At 45.5% G+C, this 16,504-nt stretch overlaps 1 protein-coding gene across 1 annotated transcript in view; it reads left to right on the forward strand.

The window, feature by feature from the left end:
* Positions 1-15,758: 15,758 nt before the first annotated feature.
* The window catches only part of OGFRL1 (opioid growth factor receptor like 1), an 86,654-nt gene continuing 85,908 nt past the window's right edge, over positions 15,759-16,504 (forward strand). Inside the window, exon 1 of the mRNA XM_065681436.1 lies at positions 15,759-15,843. The gene's annotated coding sequence lies outside the window, so the exon portion shown is untranslated. The remainder of the gene's footprint in view (positions 15,844-16,504) is intronic.

Raw genomic sequence — 16,504 nt, forward strand, 5'->3', positions numbered from 1 at the left:
TAGATGTTGCAGATGACTGGATGTGGACAGCAATGGTTCAAGAGTAGATGGCTCAGCAAAACCTAACCATGGAGTACTTGTGTGCTTTGTTCCACAGCAGGTCAAGTAGGAAATGGCTATTATGTGATCATCAAAAGTTCATAAAACAGTATTTAAGATGTGCTCCTCTGTAGAGAAAAGTGGTCTTCTTCCGAGTTAAAATTAATTCACTTCCATGTCTGTGCATGAGGTACCAAAAAAATAAAAAGCAAGCAGTACTGTCTTAGCTTCATTTCCAGAATATCAAGGCAATCATATATTTGTGATCGAACATCTGCTTTGTTTATCTCACCTGTCCCTAGGGCAAGATCAAATTCATGACAGGCAATAGGAAATATGATCTCCACAAGTTCTGCCAGGCTTTGCTTTGCAGCATTGTTTTCATAAAACTGCTCAATGATTTTTTTATTTTGGTTATTTTCATTAAACTTGAAGGATGTTTTTAGAGCTAAATGGTGACACATAGGCATGAATGGAGGCTGTATACAGTAAGAATACAAATGTCTTACACCTGCTTCTCAGAACTCTGTAGAGGGCATGTTTTTAGTAACCCTTCCTTTGCTTGAAGTAGCTGGAGTGGGGAGCATTTAACCCACTAATACTGCAAAACCTCACGTATCATCTTTGTCAAGTTCTGTTTTCTGAGTGGATGCAAGTGTGTCCTGGTCATGCTCCCAGATGACCAATACTCATGGGATGGTTAGTTTAGCAGCAAGAATAAGTTAATACACCTGCTGGGTGGTCTGTTGGCTGGGGCTTGGCACTACAGTAACCTGGACAGTTGGCTTTGGTTGGCTTCGAATGAGTTCACATTTGCCCAGAAGGTGCCGTCAACCACAGCAGAAGCACAGATGCAGTCTCAGGGTTGTCAGAAGGGACAGTAAATGGTTACTGTGGTTAATTCACCTCAGCTGTTCTCAGGAATATACTGTAATAAATTGCTGGCACTTAACAAAGAGCATTACCCTATATTGGTTCTTCTATGGCTCATCACCAGATTTGCTGGGCACCTTCCAGCAGTGCATTAAGCAGTGTGACTACCATCTGGTGCATATGATCTGTTCTGTCTCACCCACTTCTTGGTCGTGTGCGCTGTATTGCTTTCTTGTGAAAAAGTACCTGGTTTTCAAATGCATGCATGTGCTATTCTGTCTCTCCAGTTCACTGGGGCTGGGAATGAGGATTTCCTTGCGTATAGGTTGATGCTGTTTGATAACCTTAGGCTGAAGTTTGCTCTGCAGTTCAAATGATGGCAGCTCAGGCAAAACATTGGTACCAGCAGTCACTGAGCATTCCTCAGCAACATATGCAATTTCCTTACCTCATCTGGACAGCAGGTAGGCCTCTTCTAGGACAGTGTTCCCCTTTCTCATAGTGGGAATGATAGCAAATGGGCAGGGATGCAGCAGACCTGCCTCTCAAAGAAGCTGGAGAGCTGGGGATGAAACAGTGGTTTTCCTTGCTCTCTGCCCTTTCAGTCATGTTCTTCAGCTAAAACAGCATGAGACTGTTGCCGGTGGTGTAAAAAGTTGCTGGTGTTGCACAGGGCAACCTGAGTTTTTAATACATGTCCCCAGACCTCTGTGCATACTGAGAAACTACCCTTTATAAGGCCTTCAACATTTAACAGCTTTTATAAATGTAGTTGAAAGGCACTGAACTTAAGGGGGTTACCAACAGCAGGACGGGAAGTTGTGTGCCACTACCATGCACTGCTGCTGGAAATGAGCCTCTCATCCAAATGGCTGTGACCTGGATATCAAAGAAGGAAAATTAGAGGTCTGTTGCCAAGAAACTGAGTGTCCTTGGCACATAGAAAAGAGGCAACAGAGTTTTAATTATCTAATTAAAGTGTGTCATCCTGTTATTTTATATCACTTAGAAAGCCAGTTGTGGATGTTGTCCTATTTCTTTCTTACTACTCTGTAGAAAGGGTCCCTGACCTGAGCAGGTAGCCACGATGGGCATACATATCAAAGCTGTTAACAAAAGCAGCAGAACAATGATCACTGACTTTGCTCATGTATTGTTAGTTCTGTGTGTGTTTTCCTTCTTCATCTTTGCAAGTTACTAGTAATTAAAAATTGTTCTGTAGGACATAAGTGTTTGGAAATATGGCGTTATTTTTTTCAGTGTTCTACTTTGTCCTACATTTTAGCTCTGTGTCTCTGGGGAGGTTTTCATCAACTTTGGAATCTACTTTGGCAAAGTTTAATGGCACTCACTGTTTTGCTTGTTTCTCTTCTGGTCTGCTTTTCCTTTGATATGCTCCAATAAATATTTGCTGTGGGACAGATTTCAATCTTTGTTACATCAGTAAAGCACAGTCACTGAAGTCCGTGATTACTCTAGAGGAAGTGAAAATCAGACATGGGCTCACCCGTCCGAAGCCGGTCACTCTGTGAGTATTCAAACAGCCCTTGCTAATGAGAGAGAGAAAGAGAGAGGACGGAGAGGCTGCTGTGGGGAGCCACTGTGTGAGCCACAGGACTCTGCCTCTGGCAGTGTCAGGGTAAAGAAGATGCTCAGGGAAACAGTTGAATATGCATGCTGGGAAATAATTTGTCAAATGATTCTCATAAAAGAATCTTAAGATCACAGAATCTTAAAATCATATAGGTAGGGCAAGCAAAAAGTAATTTTGGTTTAGATGTGTAAAACATGAAGGAAGGGAATCTCATTTTCCTTTCCACTGCACTCCTTACGCTTGGTTTACTGGGGGCACATAGATGCCCCACAAACTTCTGTGTAAATGAGCTTGCCAGACCTGGTCACATGTGCTTTAACTTCAACTATTTTAACATTCTTTGGCCATTAGAATTCTCCTTGGTTGGAGCAAGACTCATTTTCTAGTGGTTCCTCCCCAAGTTCTTTTCTGTGCGGACAGGGTGGGTTACAATGCAGTCTGCATGGGCTTTAGCCCTCCAGCCCTGCACTTTTGACCCTTTACTCCTAGGGCTTTACTACAACTTAAGCTATGTAAATGCACGGTAGCATGCAGCTTATTAAATACTCAGCTGCTTCCAGACTTAGTGGCTCTGCCCAGTCCTGCCTGCTTAGCGGCATAGCAGGCTGTGTGCTTAGCAACCCAGGCTGCCGTGAGCACATCACCCCCATGCACTGCTCTCCCTGCTGCCTCCCTACTCAATACAGCCAGTATCTCCAGCTTTTTCTGATAGCACACAAAACCTCATCTAGGCTTGGGTGTAGCTACCACCTGCAAGCCACAGCCTGTGCTAACAACTGTTTTACAACAGCACCACAATGGCTGACTACCACAGGACACAAAACCCAGGGCCATTGGAGGTGCTGGACTCATTTCTGCAAGTACTACTGACTGTAAAACAAATATACATACCAGTAAATGTAGACGCCATTGTTTTAGCAGTTGCATTTTCTTAGCAATTTCCAAATGCTCACTTATAAACAGCTTCTAGAATAAGTCACTAACCACTATTTTTGGGCTGGAAAAGTGCATAATTTGCTGCGAAGTGGGTACTGTTGTCCTCTGTACATGGAAATAATTTGCTTCATGCAAGAGGGATACAGCCAGTATTTCTCTCCATTCTAGAAGATAATTTGTGGTGGTGGTGTTTGGCTGATTTTTTGTTTGGTTTTGTTTTTTAAAAGCTGAAAAAGGTTATTAGGACTTTACTCAGGCATTTTTACCTATCTTTTGTCTCACCTCAGGTAACCCCTCAAGATCTTTGGGAGTGAGTGCGGCTCAGGTAAGCCTCTTGTAAGATAATAACGCTGAAATTATGATATCAGGGGAAATGAATGGAACATGAAACCCATCACATTTTTCAAGTATTTTAAGCCAGAAGGAATCACAATTATTATCTAGTCTTACTTCCTAAATAAACAGGCTAGGGCTTCTTCTCTCTGTTATTTCTGCATTAAGCAAATAACTTCTGTTGAAATACCGCCCGTATGAAGACAGACTGAGAAAGTTGGGGCTGTTCAGCCTGGAGAAGAGAAGGCTGTGTGGAGACCTCATAGCAGCCTTCCAGTATCTGAAGGGGGCCTATAGGGATGCTGGAGAGGGACTCTTCATCAGGGACTGTAGTGATAGGACAAGGGGTAACGGGTTAAAACTTAAACAGGGGAAGTTTAGATTGGATATAAGGAGGAAATTCTTTCCTGTTAGGGTGGTGAGGCACTGGAATCGGTTGCCCAGGGAGGTTGTGAGTGCTCCATCCCTGGCAGTGTTCAAGGCCAGGTTGGATGAAGCCTTGGGTGGGATGGTTTAGTGTGAGGTGTCCCTGCCCATGGCAGGGGGGTTGGAACTAGATGATCTTGAGGTCCTTTCCAACCCTATTATATGATTCTATGATCTACTTCTGCCATGGAAAGAATGAAATTGAGGATGCTGTCTAAGACAAAATACCTGAACAATATTTTAAGTAATTCTGTTTTAACATATTTAAGGAAAAAAAAAAAAGGGAGGGAGAGAGGGAACATTATCATTGCAGATACCCTCGTGGCCTCTGTGCTGCCCCCAGGCTGTACTTGACGTCTCTGTGGGGAGAAGGCATCTGCTAGAAAACAGACCTGAAATTTCAGATCCAAAGGTACACAGTATGCATCTTCCTGGAGACATACCTCCAGATGTCCTGTATGTAAAGGTAATATTTATACAACAACCCAGGTCTTCAGAGAAGTATAGAGAAGCTGTGAAGTGATCTGCGCAGCTCTTCAGTGGAGTTTATTATGTTTGAATCATTTTATCTCTGGCGAGCGTGCAGGGAGATTAAACTGCTCTGGAGCTACCAAATGCATCCGAGGCAGGGCCAAGATTAGAATATTGATTTCTGGCCTCCACAGTTCCAGGCTCAGTTCACTACATTATGTTGTTTTTACAGATAACATTTAGACAAATAGATCTTGACATATCAAAAGCTCAGTAGCCTCAGTAAATTGAGCAGGGCTTTAGCTGTTCAATTCCTGTGATTTGTGCATGCCTTACGCTTGGTCCCAGTAATCTCAGTAGCTATTGTATATTTGCAGTGAAACCCACTTGTATCCTGAAGCATACCAGACTTCTTTTTTTCCTCTTAGAGTAGAAATAAGCCTAATTATGATACATTTTCTTCTTGTCAGCTTGAGATCTGTAAATACACTATTTCAAAGAAATTGTGCCTCAATCTCCTTAAAAAACACCAAAACAAACCCAGTACATTGGTGGAGATTCTGAGTCCTAACCAGCAGTAGCTCATTGCTCTTTCTAATTTCTTGTTTGACTAAGAAGTCAGAAAAATGGGAAAAGTCCCGCAGATTGGAAGTTCAAATCCAAGTATAATGAAATCACCACGCACCACCTGAGGATACTCAGTGTCTGATAACCAAATGCCAAGGAGAAGACAATTATGTGCTTGAAAGCTGAAATAAATCCTACACAGAGAATAATTCAGGTATATTTGTAAGGGAAAACTTGTCTCCCAGTATGTAGGAATATTGCCATTGCTACAATCCAGGAAACCTTCAAACCACCTGAGCTCACTGAGGTGAGACCAGAACCTTTTTTCCACATTTCTGAACTCCAGGTATCTCATCTGCAGCTAACAAAGGACCCTGCTTACTTTTACAGAGCCTACTTGAAGTTTGGCAGTCCTACAAAAGCTGCACTGGCATTTCAAACATGTCAAGTTATCTAACAGCCTTCCCCACCCTTCTTTGTTACTTGATGCAGTAGCACGATGTCATTTGTCAGAGCGCCAAAACTGGACACATGCTGAATACGTGAATACCAAGGAAGTGGTTTCCTTAGCAATAACAGGCATGTGAAAGTCAAAACTTCCTTTCCTCCTCATGTGACCTTTTTCAAAGCAATTCAGCCTAGAGACAATAGAAGTGAATTCCAAGCACCCGCAGCGTTCCTGCACCGCTGGGCAAGGATCTGCCAAACAGCCAACTTCTCTTACCTTTTTATTAAGGTAAAATCATATTTCTCTTCAGGTGTTCTCCACTAGGGATTTGGTGTGTTTATGTGTACAGCACAGTGTTTGCCTGAAAGCAGAATTCCCTAATGCCATAGAAACAAATATATAGAAGATGAGTAATTTTCTTGTGAAGTAATTTTCTTGCCATTGTGGACCAAAACTTTTGTTATGCATAAAATCCAAAGTCCTTTCTGTCGAGAGGAAATAAGAACATGAAAACTCTTACCAGATTGTTTTAAGAGCTGGACCACCCTGATGACATTTTGCCCATTTTGTATAAGGTGAAAATCACCACTCCTCATGACAACTCCTAGGAAAAAAAAAGAGAGGGAGATGATTTATGAAAGCAAACAGAGGAAGATGACATTCATCTCCCCCATCCTGCACACAAGTGCAGGATCAGTCCTCTATTGCTATTCTTATCTTCAATATTTGGTACAGCCTTTCGTCATCCCTAAGGAGACAGCAGTGGTAGCCAGAAGTACGTACACAGAGCTGCCTGTCCAGAAATCCTGAAGTATTTTCTAAAAGTGGCTACTAAATTTAAACCTGAGCTTCCTATTGAGTGAGAGAATTGTTCTCCCTGTTTTTCCTGCCGGGGAGGCGATGCAGCAGGTAATTGTCAAAAGGGCAGAGAAAATTTGTGTTGGAGCTGGAACTGGTCATTCAGCATCCTTTCTGTATTGCAGCGTGTGGGAGATGGGCTTGGATGTCAGAAATTAGAGGAAAGCTCTGGTGTTCTCCCCAGTTTCCATGTTTCTGGGCCACCCATACACAGCCCCTTGCTATCTGCCTTGCTGCCCACCAGTGGGGCCAGCATTCAGCTCCTGGTGATTAACAGGGAAGGGATCATCCAGTTCTCAGGGTCCACTGATTACCGTCTTGCTTTTAGTCACACGTGCTGTGGTTTGTTTGGGGTTTTCCCCCCGTTGCAGCATTTAAAGACTAGAGAACCAGAAGTTTCCAAAATCACCTATGCAATGTGGATAGCTGAGTTTGGAGCTGGTCTTGCCAGGCAGGAGAAAAATTTGACAGGAGACAGTTCCTCTGCAGCTTTCTGTGAATTGAGGGAAGGGATATGGCTTGGATTCAGAGCCTTAATGTCTAGAGGAAAATATGCAAGCCATCTGCTCCCACAGGCACTGCTGCATCAGTGCTTTGTGCTAGTTACACCAAGGCAAAACTTACTGTCTAGCTAAGCATTCATGTCCAACAGTGTGTAAGTACCTGTGGTGAGGAGCTCTGTGAAATCCCAATTCATTCTTGGCAAAGTATCATACCAAGCATGTTCATGTTGAATGCCAGAAGCTATGCAATCACTGTGATATCCATGTGGTTTCTGAAGGTGGAGTATCATAAGGATGCTTGAGGAAGGATGTGAATGGGTGTTCTCAGGGGTGAAGGCTTGGTACAAGCTTCCACCACTGATTCTGTGCCCAAGGGGGTATCATTCCAACCAATTTCTCATGATACCCTCAAAGCCAAAAGGCAGGCATGACCAGAAACAGGGGGAGCTGATGCAAACCAGACACAACTGCGGAACAATTGCAATAGCCTTTCTGGATGCAAGACATCTGCTTGGCACAGGGAATGAGGATTGGGAGAGCCAGGCCCATGCTTCCCATGGGGCAGAAAGTGAGCAACAGCCAGGTCATGGCTGGGGGAGTGTGCTCTGCTCCAGCAGGGTCAGAGCAGAGATCCCACCAGAGCCCAGCCTGCTCCAGAATGGAGGATGTCTCTGTGGGCAGGCTGGGGATTTAGGGAGGTACAGATCAGTGAGGGGAAAAAAGCAGTTTTGGCCAATGATTCTCCTCCCTCAGACACTGACAGCCCACCACCGTCCATGTGCCTTGCTGTCAGCATTCCAATGAATTTCCAAGGCTAGGGTCTCCAGCGGGCTGGCCTTGAGCACCAGCTCCAGGAGGAGAGACAGTCCTGCACACCAGCAAACCCAGATTCCAGGAGGGAGCACAGGCTGCTGCAAAACCACAACAGCACCAACAAGGAAAAAAAGAAATGTGAAAGACAGGAGAGGAGTATGCAGGGGCTTGGAGGAGCAGAGATGGCAAGGGGGCTGGCACCAACCTACTGACTACAGTGTCAACTGCTGGGGCTCAGAGAATCGTTTTCCTATCAAGGACTAATCCAAACATACAGGCTCACTGCGTTATAATTACCCAACACAGAGCAGCCTGCAAGATGTGTGTCACATGCTGTGGGGCTGGGCGCTATTTCCAGTGATCACACAGAAGTGTCATAGGATGCATCTCAGCTACACATTGCTAATTAATAAGGGGGTTTAATTCCATTTTGCCTTGCTCATGTTAAGACAGGCTTTATCTCTCTTTATGTGCCACTATATGAAAAGTTACTTGACAAATGCTTAAGCAAAGACTCTTTCCAAGTGCGTGTTTCTTTTGGAGAAAATCCGGGCAAGTATCTCCTGATCTGTTCCTTCATAGGAGAGATAATACAGTCAGAATATGCCAGCTCCTCCTGCACAGTCCAGTTGGGGGGTTGTTGCCTTAATTCTTGCATGTTTCAGTTTTACAATTGCTCCCATGGGTCATAATAAGCAAAGATATAAGGAAAATGTATTCAGCATATTTTGAAAAATAACAAGCTCTATCCTTTGCAGGAAATGTGGGTTAAGGCATACTATACAAACTGCTGTCACGTTCTTTAATCTCACTTAACAGGGACATAGTTCAGCCGTGGTGGTTCCTTCAGAGCATGTGCTGATAGGATTTAATTAATAAATCAGATTTGGATTCTGTGACTGCTAGAAAATGTTCAACAGCAAAGTCACTTTGACAGAGTGGCTTTTCAGCATATTATCCTTCTGCTGAAAGATCCCCTAATGAATCCAGTATTTGTCTCAAGCACTGAGGAGAGCAATGACCTACTATAAAGAACACTGCCTGGCAGTCAGAGCTTGTCATTGTCAAGTTTCTGCCACAGCAGCTCATTCCCAACCTTGCTGAATAAACACAGGTATTGAACCATTCAGCTGATGGAAGAAATGCGGGTTCCATTCAAATCTATGTACTAAAGTATTTCTAGACTTCACTTTTTGAGTAGTGTGTTTTAACAAAACTCTGGCTTCTAGGAGATGGGAGTGCGAGCTAAGGCAGTGCTGTAAGCCTTAGGACAGAAATTTTCCAGCTATTCCAGCACAAGAGTGCTGTCAGTCTAGTGCACTTTTGAAACCCGCTATGAAATGACTATGACAGTAATGAGAACCAAGAGCTGCTGCAGGTGAGACCCCAGTGAAAGGAAACATTCAGTGGCAGAGAGCAAGGGCAGGATGCAGATGTGATGGTAGGATGCAGAGACAAGGATGGGATGAGGGTGGGATAAGGAAAGGGGCTGAGCAGACACGCAGCTCAGGTGAAAGAGGTCTTCCACCAAACACCAGTTGCATCCTTCCTCTCAGCACAGACACACAACCTTGCCTCTTCACAGTGGACCTCTAGGCCCTGTAATGTCTGAGAGCCATCGGGTACCTTCCACTTTGACTTAATTAAAAAGTATCTCTGCAGGAAAGCGACAGTGTGCTCCAGAACTTTCCTGATGATTAACTTGAAAATGAGCAATTGCCCATAAAGCGTATTTTCTGTTGTGGACAGCTGAAGGACACACAGAAATGCTGAAGGATACACAGAAATTCAGCATCTCTGCTATTGCAACTACTGAGACCTGAAAAACAGGTTCATTACCAGTTCTACAGGTATTGTAGTAGGATGTGGATCTCATATCTTCGGTTTCACTTGTTCTTGGTGCTCTTCACTTAATCAGGCAGATTTGGTACCATTTCTGGTTCATTCGTTTGTTCAGATGTGTCATGGAGGCAGTGCTTGGGAAGAGCATCTGCTGCTCCAGCACCATTTTGCATGGGCAGATCTACAAAAGCTTCACAAAATGAAAATAATTATAAGGAATAAGGAAGACTTGGGGCAGTTGGCAAGGCGGGCAGGTGGGTAGGGAAGTGCTGTGGATTAATGGATCATCCTCAAGAGGAGCAGATACAAGAGCTGTCATGTGGCATGTCTGGAGTGATACCCAAGCTCTCTGAATCCTCTCTGTGGCTGCTGTTACTGCCGAAGCCCACCAAGCAGACCTGTTTTTGTACTAACTGTTCTGCCTACAGAGAATAACCTACTGCTACAAGCAAACACATGCTGCTTCAAATGGCTCTGGTTTCTATGGGGACCCTAAAGGTTTCAACCCTGATATGCCAATGTCATACAGGCATCACTATGATGCTCTGGGGTTTTCCTCCAATTTTTAAAGAAAATTATTTGCAAAAGCTTCATTTGTAAGCCATAAAATCAAGCACTCACGTGTTATGAAATGTAAGAATTACAGTTCTGCTCTTTAATTCAACTCTTCTTTTGTCCCTGCATGATACAATCTTTAACTACACTCCAACAGCTGAACTTGTAAGAAAAATGTTACTGCTTACTTTTACTGCTAGCTTACTGTAGAAAATAACACACTAAACGTGAATGACATGTTCAGTGATTTAACCAAAGTAATAATGTGATAAAATATCGTGGTGTTACTTGTTCCCTCTCCATACTGTACTTCCTGTACAAATGTTTTAGTGAACAGCACGGAAGGCCTGGAGCTCAAAATTATCTTTTGGCAAGAAAAAAGAAAAAATACTTTTAGTAGGTGAGAAAAGTCATCTCAGAAAAAAGCAAAGGATGTGGACTCACAGCTTTCTTGTCCAAGACATTCAGCTAAAGAGAAGCTTTATGAAACTCATACGGTAAGTGTGAACTTGAGCACACTTATGAGCAGCTTGTATTGCAAACCAAAATTGTTAGTTCGCGCTGTTTGATGGCACCTCCCTAGCATACATAGGCCCCAGATGCTTAAAATCTCATGCACAGCACATCTGTTAATGCTACACACATTTATGATCACAAGACCATCAAAAAATGAGTTAATCCCAGTTCCTGCAATATGGTATTTCCTGTTCTCCCCTCTTTTATTTCTGTATCCACCTCTACTCCAAATTTTAATCTGCTAGGAAATTATATGTTTAATATTTTCTGGTCTATTCCTGGTAGAAGGTGCAAAGAGCTACAGACATTTACTGTTCTCTTACAGTATTAGAAATATAACTTGTTTTAAATTTAAGTAAATATGTAAGATCTTGTACCAGGAGAACTGCTGTCTGTGTCTTCAAAGACTTTTATTAGAAATATTTCTTGTTATAACTTAATCGTTTGCCTCTGAATATTAATATTTTTTTGTCTTTTACTAATATCAAGTGGTACTAACTAAATTGTCCTGATGCCTTTTTTTTTTGTCCTGTTTTGCTAAAACAGCTTCAGGATAAAATTCCTCTGATACCAGAATGGTGAAACTGGCCCCTTTGTTCTTCAAACAATGATTCAAAGTCATGTTGCCCTTATTGTTGCCTTCAGTACTAAAGATTTTCCTTATGCCTGGCTTCACTTTGACTTCATGGCTAAGGTTCCAGCTAATGATGCTATCAGACAATAGCAGAACACAATTCAAAACAACTACTGGAAAAATCTCTACCCTTTTCCAAAGCTGCCAGGTTAGGACAAAAGAAGAGCTGTTATACTTACTGGGAAGCAAACACAACCACTGAAGCTATCAGGCCTCTATCTGTACATCAATTTGCTCACTACTCATGTAGGGTTTTGGTGTTTCTAATGTAAGTCGCAAATGCGTTGATACAATGGCCTGAAAACAGCAGAGATTCTGCTTCTTTTGAGAATTGGCTATGGTCTTTTTGTTTGTTTGTTTTCAATTTTTCAGCCACAGCATTTTTCTAGAAGTAACTGCTTCACTGTCACTGAAGCTCACCAGAGAATGTAAGCATATGCTGTCATGGTCAACACATCACATCTGTTCATTCTGTTAGGTAGCTTGGGTCTTTTCTGTTAGCATTTACTTCTACTATGCTGTACAGAGTTAAACTACGGTATTAATAATTATGGGCAGAAGATGGTAACTGGTAACACTGGGAGTATTATGGGCATCCCTGTGAGGCACTAAATCTGTCAGTCAAGAATAATATTTTGTTATAGTTGAGATCTGAAGGACTGAAAAGCCATTTTTTATTAAATTGTAAAATAGCATTTTCTAAGCTGTGTTAATTTTACTTAGAGGTTCAGAGCAGCAAAAAGTGCAAGACAACATTCCAGTTACTCTGATCATCTTTCCTGAAGGTTAAATACTACCTGCTGCTCCCTAACTGTAACTCGCTGCGTGCATGGTAGAAGTACCAAATTGGACATCTGCTGCTGTCTTCTCTAACAGCAAGGCCACTTTAAAAAGCTGTCAGCTGTGCTTCTAAGACACCCATCACTATGTTAGAGCACTGAAGGCAATAATGGAGGGCAAAGAGCAGTCACAACTGCCCTTGCCAAAATGTTAGATTTTTGCATTACATCTCCTGAAGATGAGAAACCAGCATTACAGTGAAGAAGAATTTTGGAACAGTGCTTTTTTCTGAATTATTGCTCCAACCAGAAATGAAGTGGCAGCACTTCCCTATCTTAGCATTATTCATTAAGCAGGTTCATTATGGTTGTATCTACCAGCCAACCCACATCAGATCCTCTTGTGCGACGTTATAAAACGAAAGCTGTTCTGAAAGTTGGACTATGCAGGAAGTCATTTTGTACCACTAAAATGTGTCACTTGGAAGAGCGCCTAACTTTGTAACTTTTTTGCGCAAACATTTTTGGAGTAAGAAAAATGGTGTAATACCATTTCACCCAATAGCTCAGACTATCTAGGCCGTGCTACTCAGAAACACAACAGCAGTCAGAGAGTGTTGCCTGTTTGTGACTGGAAGGCACCTGAGAAAAGACAGAGATAAGTGGTCACAGCTGCAAGGGAAGGGTAGAAAATGCTGCCCTAAAGAAACAGAAGGCATCTTTCTTTCTGGTAAAAAACAGACTGGAAGGAAGCTGGGAGTACTGAATTAATACTGAAGAAGGTATGTTCTTCCACAAGGAAGCAGAACTTTATCAGTGCCACTCCCAACTGCCTTGGCTTGGTTTTCTGGTGGAAAAAATCTGTGAAGCCAAGAGTATTGGACCAAAAGAAATTTGAGCCACATATTTTGAGCCTTCAGAAGAGGCAAGAAGACATCACTGGTTTTGCCCTTAGTATTGTGGTGTGGTTGTCCTTCATTAAAAACTGAAATAAAATGAATGCTTTCTCTTCCTCCCAGCCTCCCACACAGGAGCTCTGCTGCAAATCAGATGCCACACAGGGCAGGTACCTCTTGTTTCCAAATGTCTTGTTTAATCTCCTCCTTCCCTTCTGTTCAGCTTCTCTTACAGTGCAATGAACCCTGGGCTTTTTCCACCAGTCTGTGTGTATACACTGGGTCTACAACCTTGTTTGTAGTTCTGATGACCTCTGGGGAGAATATATCAACACTTTTTCATCTCACTCCAGCAGTGAGAGTGGGTAAAACACAGTTGTTTTGTCTTCAAGCAACAGATTTGATGAAGAAGTTATCTTGGTAATTAAAAAAAACCCCAACCTCCCCCAAGGACTCTGAATGGCTTCTCTATTAATCACTACAAGGACACCATTGACTTACTCCGTTTGTGAGAAACATGCCTGTAACAAAGTAGATACAATTCTTTTTTCTAACTCTAAGAGCATTTCATTTGGCAGAGTCTAATAGCTTTTCCTCACAGATATTACAGTAATAAACTGTGACTGAAAAAAGTTAGTAAATATAACCCTGCACATCTTAAATATGTGATTGAACTTTCTATGTTTACCAACCTATTTTAAGTGTGAAACAGTAATGTTCAGCTCTGCAACGGGCAACCAGATAGGGCTAATCCAGCCTTCTGATCAATCCATCCACGTGTAAGAGCTGCCCACTGATGGAGTTACTGGACATCAGCCAAGCAGCAGTGCCTGTCCCTGCTCTTAGCCCATGGCAAAAGTGAGATGCGATACTAACACAAACCTCTTCCCCTGTGAAAGCCGCTTAGGAAATGTTTTTCTCGCACTTCAAACAGTTTATGAGCAGGAACATGGCCAATTACCATGGCTCAATCAGTGTCAGCTCATAAAGGCATTGCAAATCACCTGTGTATCTGCTGTGAGCAACTTATTTTCCTCACGTATCGGGAAGCTGGACATAACTTTTGCAGGAGGGATTTTTGGAGTATGGATCTGAGTGACTCCCAAAGTTTTGCTCTGCTCTGCTGCTGGGATTGGGTTGAACCCTTAGATAATTGTTCCATGTATAAATACTAGGTGTCATTTTTCTTTCGGCATCTCTTACATCTTGTCCAATGAGCTGTGGGTTGTTTGGAGAAAGGACTGTCCTTGGCAAGATGTTTATACCACAATGGCATGTCCAGGCTCTGTCCCTGGACTAGTGCTCAGCTGTCACAGAAATACAAGTGTTACAGACAATAGTAACACCCAAACTTCTGGGCTAAAATCCCCAGACACCATTAAGGTACCTAGTTGGCTTAGGAAGTCACATCTTAACGGAGAAACAGAAATGCGGCAAAGTCTAAACTAAGGCTGTGTTTTGAGACATACAGGAGAGGATGCAGGTACCAATGTGTTTGTATGCCAGCTCTCAGGAAAAAAAGGCTGAGAAAGGACCTCCATGCCATGTATGGGAGAAAAATCCAAATTCAGGCAAATGTTTTTGTTAACTGTACTACTGATGACTCTCCCACCCCCACAAGACGCAGTATTTGCCATACAAGCTGGAATTAGCCTCTATTACTCTTACATCTATGCCATGGGACTCCTACGGCAACCCTAATGAATGGGAAAGAGTCAGATGCTCTTCCCAAGCAGGAAGAAGCCCACGTTGGCTCACCACCAGCGTGCTCTTACTGCCAGTGTTCAAGCTCGGCAGCAAGCAACTGCACGCTACTCCTCCGACACCGTAAGTCATTAAGAACTGAGAGCAAACATATAAGGAAATGTATAAGGAAAGCACCACCAAAACAAGTGCCCGGGCAGGCAGCCGAGGCAGGGCTGCGGTGCGCAGCAGGCCCTGCGGGCCCGGGTGCCCCCCCGCCGGCCACGCCGCCCAAAGGGCACCGGCCAAGGCGCGGCGCGGTCCAGCGGCGCCTGACAGGGCCGCGCCACGGCCGCTCCCCGCCCGCCCCCGTAGGCCGGGGCTCCTCGGGCCGCCGCCGCCTCCCCCCGCGCGGCAGCCCCGCGCCGGGGCCGCGCTCACCCCACAGGCGCGGCCGGCCGGCGGCGGCCGGGTTATCCGCGCCGCGCGGCGAGGAGGCGGGCCTGCCCGCAGCTCTCAGCCCCATTGGCTCACGGTGGCGGAGTCTCTGAGCTCATTGGCTGGGGCTGCCCCTTTCCCCCTGAGCTAATTGGCGGAGCTGGCCGGGATCCCCTCCGGCGGCGGGGCGGCGCTCGGGCGCGGGCGGCCGGCCGGTCACCTGCGGCCGCGCTCCTTGTGGCCCGCCGCGGCGGGGGAGCGGGCGGGGGGCGCTGGGGAGAGGCCGCGCCGCCGCGGGGCCTGCGCCGTCACGGGGAACGGCCGGGAGAAGCCGGAGACACAAAGAACATGGCGAGGGGGGGAGGAGCCCGCGCCCCGCCCCCGCCGGGAAGGGCGCTCCGGGGGTGTACAATGCCCGGCCCGGCCCGCCCCGGCGGCGCTGGGGCGGCTCGCTTGCCCTCGCCCCCTTTCCCCGCCCCTGTGGAAGGGCCCGGCGGGGGGCTGGGCCCGACGGGACGGGACGCGGAGGAGGAGGAGGAGGTGGCGGCCGTGGCCAGGAGCGGGCCCGCTGCTTGCCGCAAGTTTCACCCGGAGCGGGAAAGTTGGGCGCGGCGCCGCGGGCCGGCGGGACCCGGCTAGGTAAGCAGCGGGCGTTGTGCGCCCGGCGGGTCCCGGGGCCGGCCCCTGCGGGCGGGTGGGCCGGGGCACCTGTGGGGTCCTGCCGGGCTGCGTCGCTCGCCCGCCGCTGCTGGGCGGCTCCTGTGGGTGAGGCGGGCGCCTGCCGGGGCTGCAGGTGCGGGACGGGACGGGATGGGATAAACCATGGCTCCGCGGAGCCGGGTCGGGGTTGGGCAGTCCCGGGTCTGGGAACTTTTTAGGAACTTCGAGCACTGCCCGCCTTGCTCCCGTCTGTGGGAGAGCCGGGGCCGTGCTGCTTCCCCGGCACCTGGTCCGAAACCCGACCGGGACCGCCCTTGCGGTGCAGGAACCCTGAAATCCCGTTCTTTCTGTTGCGTGAAGTTACACACCAACCTGTGGATTGGTGCTGGGACCGCAGCCCTGGAGGAAGGAAAACGCTCCAGCCCGTTTTCCTCTCGCGTCTGCTCAGAGTGCGCCTCTCTGCTGGTTTTACTCAACTCTCAAATTATTCTTTAGCTGTGCTCCTGAATGAACACTGCTCATGTCAAAATGATTATAGTGCTGTTGTGAGGCCCGCGTCAGGATTTTGATCCTTTAACTTTGTACCGAGATGGAGACTTTTTTCTTGTTGTTTGCTTGTTTTAAAATTAATGATTTGAGC

Source organism: Lathamus discolor, chromosome 5 (assembly GCF_037157495.1).
Source record: "Lathamus discolor isolate bLatDis1 chromosome 5, bLatDis1.hap1, whole genome shotgun sequence".
NCBI classification, from domain to species: Eukaryota; Metazoa; Chordata; class Aves; order Psittaciformes; family Psittacidae; genus Lathamus; species Lathamus discolor.